At 43.1% G+C, this 8,287-nt stretch overlaps 1 non-coding gene across 1 annotated transcript; it reads left to right on the top strand.

Moving 5' to 3' along the window:
• Positions 1-4,843: 4,843 nt before the first annotated feature.
• Positions 4,844-4,916, top strand: TRNAP-GGG (transfer RNA proline (anticodon GGG)). Its single transcript has one exon. It is a non-coding gene; the product is annotated as a tRNA-Pro (tRNA).
• The last annotated feature ends 3,371 nt before the right edge of the window (positions 4,917-8,287 follow it).

Genomic DNA, 8,287 nt, shown 5'->3' with positions numbered 1-8,287 from the left:
CCAATGTCTCCTGGCTCCACCCCCAAAGTCTCCTGGCTCCACCCCCAAAGTCCCCAGATTTTTCTTTAATTGGACTTGGCAACCCTACTAGGGACTGGCAAGCCTTTGGGCAGCTAACAGCAAAAAATAGAGGCCAAGGTCTTCCCCTGACATTGCTTAGTGCTTCTGAACACGGAGGTTTCCCTTAGTCACCATGGCTAGTAGCCACTCATAGACTTCTCCTCCATGAATCTACTTTTGAAAGCTGTTTGCTCCTGGTGTAATCACTCTGTGTGCCATTCTGGAAATCTGTTTTGAGGATGTTCAGAAATATCAGTGCTCCAAAATCATGGGGAGGGATGGTGGGGGAGGGATGGTGGCTCAGTGGTAGAGCATCTGCTTGGGAAGCAGAAGGTTCCAGGTTCAATCCCTGGCATCCCCCAAAAAGGGTCCAGGCAAATAGGTGTGAAAAACCTCTGCTTGAGACCCTGGAGAGCCGCTGCCAGTCTGAGTAGACAATACTGACTTTGATGGACCAGGGGTCTGATTCAGTATAAGGCAGCTTCATATGTTCATGGCCTAAATGCTATTGAAACCGAAACAAATGTTTAATCAGTGTATTTTAGTTAATATTTTACTGGAGCTGTATAATCTTTTAATTTTTTATATCATATGTTTTACCTTTTTAGGTCCCTCTAGATTTTTACAATTTTTCTGGGGGTGTTGATGGTTTGCATTGGCCTTAAAAAAAAGAAAACAAAAAGGCAATTTTTAGTGCATGCACACCACCCCTCCCAAGGCAGCTGGGGTAGGAGAGAGGAAGGGAAAGAGGGGAGAGAGACAGAGATATGTACCATGTTGCATTCTGGGCCACTGCCTACCAGCTATGTATGGCTCTGCTCAGCTATGTATGGCTTTGCTCACTGTGCTGGATTCCTCGCCTGATGAAGTGTGCTTAAGAGCACACAAAAGCTTACGTTCTAAATAAAAATTGGTTGGTCTTAAAGCTGCAACTTGACTCCTGCTTTGTTCAACCGCTTCAGACCAACATGGCTGCCCGCTTGGATCTAGAGACAGAGAGAGACAGAGATTTAACCAACTAGGCCATGGTGCCATTGCTGCTGCTGGTTGCTGAGGCCCTTTAAGTCTTCTAAAACTTTAAAGATCTACTGCAGAAGACCTGCTGTATGTAGACCAGGTCTCCTGCCCCTGGAAATCAGCACCACTGTAAGATGACTCCCCAGTCTGGACATCAGTTCTGTCACCCATTCTGCTCCTTTTGAATTTTAAAATAGCCACTGTTTTCATGATTGGCAGACCTGACCTCTGAGCCCAGAAGCTGGGTTTACTACGCCTTGATTCCAGCAGCAGGTAGACCTGTCTTTGTGGCCTGGGTGACAGACAGCAGTGGTTCTTTAACGTTTAGAAGGCATTTAAGGGCTTTATTCAGGGGCGGATTAAGGCTCACTAGTGCCCTAAGCGCTGAGCAATCTTGGTGCCCCCCCTCCTTTCCACATTGACCCAGTCCTCTTTAGTCGTTGACCTGTCTGACCAGATATACAATGCATGTTGCAGCAATACAAAAATGTATTGATATGAAAGCACAATATACTGTACAAACTAAACCAAGCTTGGGCTATATAACGTTCTACAAAAATGCAATACAACATCTATTTCAATATTTCACAAGTTAAATGTATCAAAGTTCCAATATTTATGAACTGAAAGGTATTTTTCTACATTTCATTTTCGCAAATCACTGATAACATCTTCGAAATTAATACTTCTCAGAATGTCTGCTTCAATTGTTAATATACACAGTGAGTTGAGTCTTTCTTGAAGCATAACTCATCTATTTGGGTTTTTTACACGTTTCAGTTGTGAGAAAGACCTCTCTGTTGTGCAGTTGGTGACCATTAATGTTAAAAATATTCTTAAGGCAATTTCAACATTTGGAAAGACACTCTCTAGTTTGTCTTCTGTAATTGTGTTGTAAAGTTCCATGTGAGTGAAAGATGTTTTCTTGGTTGTTTTAAACTTATGAAGAACATATGAATGGAACTGCTGAAGCTCTGTAGACAAAGTGTTGTTCATGTCATCTGGATAAGCATCAATGAGTGTCTGACAAGTCTTTGAGTACCTTTCACTTTCTGATAATTGGGAATTAGCACCTTGTTGGGTGGCATTAGGAAGATCTGTCAGACAAGAGAATCTGTCTGCTATTTCAGTGTACACCTTTCATCTCTGTCTCATTTCCGTTTCTAACTTTTTAACAATTACATAAAAAGTGGAGATACGGAGTTTGTCTCTGGCACTGAGAATGACCTCTGGTGCATTTCCATCGTTGGGCATTATCTTTCTTATACACTTACGCGTTTGAGTTGCTTTGTATTCTACATCAGGGAGCATGTCCTTTGCAAGTGATTCAGATCTCTCAAACTCATCTCTTGATGTGTGCAACTGGTCTGCCAATGATGAATACAAACATGCACATGTTTGCAAGATCACATTTTCACTTTGAAGAAGTTGACTTTTTGGAAAAGTTTCATTCCAAAAATTCAGCATGAACACAAATTCCAGTTCTTGCATCATGTTTGCAATATTTTTTGCCTCCCTTCTAGTGTCACCTTTTCGCAACTGGTCATCTGATAAATCTTCCAAAGCTTCTAGAATCTTGAAGAAAGAGTTGATAATTGCTGCAGTTGCCACAGCATGTGCTTCCCATCTGATGTCTGAAAATGATTTCAACACTTTTTCATTTCCAATGCAATCTTTGAGAATTCTCCACCGAGCAGTTGAGGCTGAAAAGAATGTATAGAGCAGTTGTACAGTGGAAAAGAAATCTACTGCAACTTGACAGCAATCCACAGCACTTCGTCCAACTAAATTTAGTGAATGAGCTGCACAAGGTATGTAAATGGCAAACTGATTTGCATCCAAAAGTTTTTGCTGCATGCCATTGTAATGTCCAGACATGTTGGCAGCATTGTCATACGCATTTAGCAAATCCAATTTATAATCATCACATAAGTACGACACCTGCTGTGCCATAGCTTCACCAGTGTGGTTTTGTAATTCCAAAAATGTATCTGAACACCATGCTCAGTTGCTCAACATGCAAAAGATCAGGCGTTGAGTCCACAGACAGTCTGAAGTACCCAGAAACATTAATTTCAATGATGACGGAGTGCACTTTCTTTGCCATTAACTCAAGTTCCTCACATATCATTTTGGACAAGCACGAAGGGTTGCCTTTTCCAGCATTGCCATACCGTGATATGTGAGCAGCCAAGAATGGGTCAAACCGACTTATCAATTTGAGTAGCCCCAAATAATTCCCATTATTGAGAGACCAAAATTTTTCCACTTTTCCTCGGAATGCCAATCCTCGTTCAGCCAGTGTGCAAATGACTGCTACATCACACAGAAGCACATTCTCCCAGTAATTGTACTCCTCTTCAATTTGTTTTTCCAGTGGCCGTGTCAAGCCTAAGCCTTGTTTCTGAGTTGAATATGTCAACATGGCATCTCGGTGAGTTGTACTTTTTTCATGGTTGTCAATTACAGCAGTGTTTCGCCAGTCACTGAATCCCTCATTTCTAGCAAAATGCGTTGATCCTTTGGGCGCAAATAGTTTACAAAACAAAACAGTAAACTGATCCTTTTGAAGGAGAGTACAACAGCCATTCTCTCTTGTAGTGTTCACCATTGGCTTTTATTAAAAAAAAAAAATCTTCTGTGAACAGTATCTTTTTGGCTTCCCACTGATGAAATTGCGACACAATTTGTCAAATGGCCCATTGTGGTCCTGACATTCTCTGGGTCCACAAGCAACCTAATAAGTCACATCATCACCATAAAATTCATCCCACAACCCTGGGTCCTTAGCTTTGTTCATTTCATCCTTGGTCAGTTCTCTAAACTCCTTGGACAGTCCAAAAGCATTTACACATCTTGTCGTGGAAGTAGGTCCAGGTTGCGGCACTTCATCACGTGCAACGTCATCATGAAAATCTGGCCCTGCACCAACACTGCCTGTTTCTGATGAAGGAGATAGATTTGATTCACTTCCTGTCTCTGAAGACTGACACTGGTTTCGATCTGGATCACCTTTCTCTGCAGTTTGTAAGAAGAAAGCTGTCAACAGACAGATTCTTGGCTACAACAGACAGATTCTTTTGCTCGTTCTCTTTTGCACGTTTTCTCTTTTGTGCACCACTCAACTGAACACGCTTCATTTTTGATGTTTACATGGGGCTGAAATTAAAAAGGGGCAGAGAGGGTGATTGAAATGACTGTCATGACAACTGAATTTGGCGCCATCATTTTACTTTTAAACACATGCATCTTACTTTTAAACATAGCCTATGACACTGCACCTTGCCAGCAAAAAATAGAAGATAACCCTAGGGTGCACCATGATCAATTTGCTCTAGTTTTATCATATATATATATATATATATATATATATATATATATATATATATATATATATATATATATATATATTACAAATCTTCATTCTTTTTTTTCCCCCACCCTTTTCCCAACTTTGGCCCTGGTGCCCTAAACACGTGCTTAGTCTGCTTAATGGTTAATCTGCCCCTGGCTTTATCCCAAGCAAAGTATATGAGGCAAAAGAAATCAAGTTACTGGTGACATCCCTGGAGTTTAGAAGTACACAGGAAAGCCAGCTTGGTGTAGTGGTTAAGTTCACAAACTCTTTGGGGAGGGATGGTGGCTCAGTGGTAGAGCATCTGCTTGGGAAGCAGAAGGTCCCAGGTTCAATCCCTGGCATCTCCAAAAAAGGGTCCAGGCAAATAGGTGTGGAAAACCTCAGCTTGAGACCCTGGAGAGTCATGAAGGGGGCTGTGGCTCAGTGGTAGAGCATCTGCTTGGGAAGCAGAAGGTCCCAGGTTCAATCCCTGGCATCTCCAAAAAAGGGTCCAGGCAAATAGGTGTGGAAAACCTCAGCTTGAGACCCTGGAGAGCTGCTGCCAGTCTGAGAAGACAATACTGACTTTGATGGACCAAAGGTCTGAATCAGTATAAGGCAGCTTCATATGTTCTTGTCTGGTAGAACTGGGTTTGATTCCCCACTCCTCTATATGCAACTGCTGGAGTGTTCTTAGGTCAGTCACAAGTCCTCACAGAGCTGTTCAGCAGTTTCTGTCAGACTTCTCTCAACTTCACTTACCTCACAGGGTGTCTGTTGTGAGGAGGGGAAGGGAAAGGAGCTCTGAGATTCCTTTGGGCAGTAAAGGGAAGGGGAATAAATCCAATTTCCTCTTCCTCCTCCTCCTTCTTGATGAGTGTGCTCAATAGCCACTCATGGCCTAATTCCCTTTAATTTTGTTCCACAATATGTTAATTACTTAATGGTGGCCCCATAGAGAAGGGCATTTATGTTTTAGATAGAAGATGGGATGGTCATATTGAGACTTTGGAGCATATTTTGCTGTTCTGTCATTTTTGGGAGGCTTTGAGGAAGAGATATTTAGGGCAGTTTACATCTTATAGATTTTTATCTTTCCTTGCAGAGTCTAATTCAGATCTTATTATTAGATATGGATAATAGGATCAAGTTATTAGCTGCACAAATTTTGTAGGCAGTAATTAAATGTAAAAAGGGATAATATGGGGGGTATTGTGCTGTGATACTACTTGTGGCCAGTCAATCAGTAAAGCAATTTCACTTAAGTGAGTAAGTAAGGCATTTAAAGGGTTCCAGTAGCACCAGCACAACAGACCAGCTGCGGTGAGTTCTCTTTCTCTCTGGAGGAAGTCTGTTTTAATGTATCAGAAGAGATGTGCGTCTGCACATGCTAAGTCACTCAGTTCTCACTTTGATCCAGAGTTGGTCTTGGTTTGTTGGTCTTGGAGGTATTACTGGATTCAAATAGTTCTCACATCTGTTTTTTATCTAAGGGATATTGGCTATTCATCCCATTACATATACCTAACCCATTTTCATTTTATGTATTCTTGTTTTCTAATGGCAGACTAGAATGATGTTTATAATGTATAGATTGATGCTGATAAGTAATTTAGGTAGCCTACAACTAGGAAATACATGGCCTTCTGTGATTTGCAAAAACACCAATTGGCAGGGAACTTTATGATCTTTTATGGCTATCCAGACCAAATGGCCCAAGCCACACAGTTTTATCATGTGACCACAGCCAGTTTGCACTCTTAAACAACAAACTGCATGTATTTCAGCCCCACAATACCTGATCCCCTCGTCTGATGAAGTGTGCTTAGGGAGCACACGAAACCTTGGTCTTAAAGGTGCCACTTGACTCCTGCTTTGTTCAACTGCTTCAGACCAACACGGCTGCCCGCTTGGATCTATCTTTCATTTGTAGGCTAACTTGTTGCCACTTACAAGTCTTACTAATGGCTTTAATCCAATCTTAGCTATATTTATCACTCAGTGACTTATGCATCTTGCACTCTAACCAGCCCTTGGTGGCAACTTAACACCGCCCCCCCCCCCAAATATATGTAAGGCTTGAGGAAGTCTGTTTCAATGCCTCTGAAGAAGTGTGCATGCACTCAAAAGCTTATACCCAGAATTAAATCCGGTTGGTCTTAAGGGTGCCTCTCTCTCTCCTGAACATAAAGCGTTTCTGAAATTTCAGATGATAAATGTTCATTTGGTCATTTCAGAGTGTGTTTGGTCATTTCAGATAGCTCAGGGGTGGCCAAACTGTGGCATCTTGTGCGGCTCTCAAAGCCCCCATTGCCCCATTGGCTGTCTTGGAGAAGGCATTTCTCTCTTTAAATCCCTTCTCCAAGTCAAGCCAGCCAGCAGCTTGGAGAATGCATTTAAAATTAAAGTTACTTTCTTTCCACCTCTCCTTCCTTCCTTCCTTCCTTCCTTCCTTCCTTCCTTCCTTCCTTCCTTCCTTCCTTCCTTCCTTCCTTCCTTCCTTCCTTCCTTCCTTCCTTCCTATCCAATCCAATCCATGGTTCCTTCCAACTCTATGATTCCTTCCTTCCTTACAGAGAGCCAGTTTGGTGTAGTGGTTAAGTGCGCAGACTCTTATCTGGGAGAACCAGATTTGATTCCCCACTCCTCCACTTGCACCTGCTGGAATGACCTTGGGTCAGCCATAGCTCTGGCAGAGGTTGTCCTTGAAAGGGCAGCTGCTGTGAGAGCTCTCTCAGCCCCACCCACCTCACAGGGTGCTGTTGTGAGGGGAGAAGATGTAGGAGATTGTAAGCCGCTCTGAGTCTCTGATTCAGAGAGAAGGGCAGGGTATAAATCTGCAATTCTTCTTCTCCTTCTCCTCTTCCTCCTCCTTCTTCTTCTCCTTCTCCTCCTTCCTTCCTTCCTTCCTGAAACATCTGACATTCATGTCTTGCAGCTCTCAAACATCCAATGTTTATTCTATGTGGCTCTTAAATTAAGCAAGTTTGGCCACCCTTGAGATAGCCCCAAGTTGAAATGAAACAGAGAACTTCAAGAGTAATTTGGGTGAGAGAATATCCAGATGGGCCTCCCTAATTCCAACTTCAGAGGGAAGGTATCTCCGAGGAACAGACGCTGAGGCAAGTATCAAGGGAGGTTAGTTGCCCCCAAGTCCCGACTTGGAGGCACACAATTGGCCACTGCAAGAAACAGGCTGTTGGACTAGATAGATTTTCAGCCTGATCCAACCAGCCTCTGGCTTCTATTCAAAAGGAATCCAAGTCCCCATTTCATTAACCTCTAAACAGTATTTTGCAAATGTGTTTAGGCTGCAAATCCCCTGGCTTTGAACTTTGGCTTTCGAAAACTGTGGCGGTGATTGTGTGGGTGATGGAATCACCGTTTCTCATGGGCTCTGGGGAGGAGGTGAGAGGTGGCAAAATGTGTATGCAGATTTTAGACACACACAAACACACACACACATACCCCATATTCATGGGGTCACGGCTCCTGCCTGGGCTAATCAGCGATGGGAGATGAATTTGCCACGACATGGCGGCCTGTTGCAGGGGTCCATTTGTTTCCGCCTCCCTCCGGAGGAATAAATGAAGTGGTTACCAGGTGCCTCTCTGCACTTCCAGCACTGGCAGGTTATTTATATGCAAATTTCCCCACCACGACGTGGCTGTTCATAAACACGATAAGGGGAACCTTCTGCGGAGATGGGACGTGACTCAGTCACGCGGGGGCCCCTTCTGATGGAGCTGGGGGAGTTAATATGGGATTATCCACAACCAATTAGATGCTATCAGGAGCAAAGGGATACAGCTTGCTTTACTGACACGGGGATTGCTAAAAGCGGGATTGTGGCGAGGAGGAGGGATGGGGTGG

The sequence above is a fragment of the Heteronotia binoei genome, chromosome 12, assembly GCF_032191835.1.
Source record: "Heteronotia binoei isolate CCM8104 ecotype False Entrance Well chromosome 12, APGP_CSIRO_Hbin_v1, whole genome shotgun sequence".
Taxonomy (NCBI): domain Eukaryota; kingdom Metazoa; phylum Chordata; class Lepidosauria; order Squamata; family Gekkonidae; genus Heteronotia; species Heteronotia binoei.
This window is presented reverse-complemented; position numbering and strand designations above follow the sequence as displayed.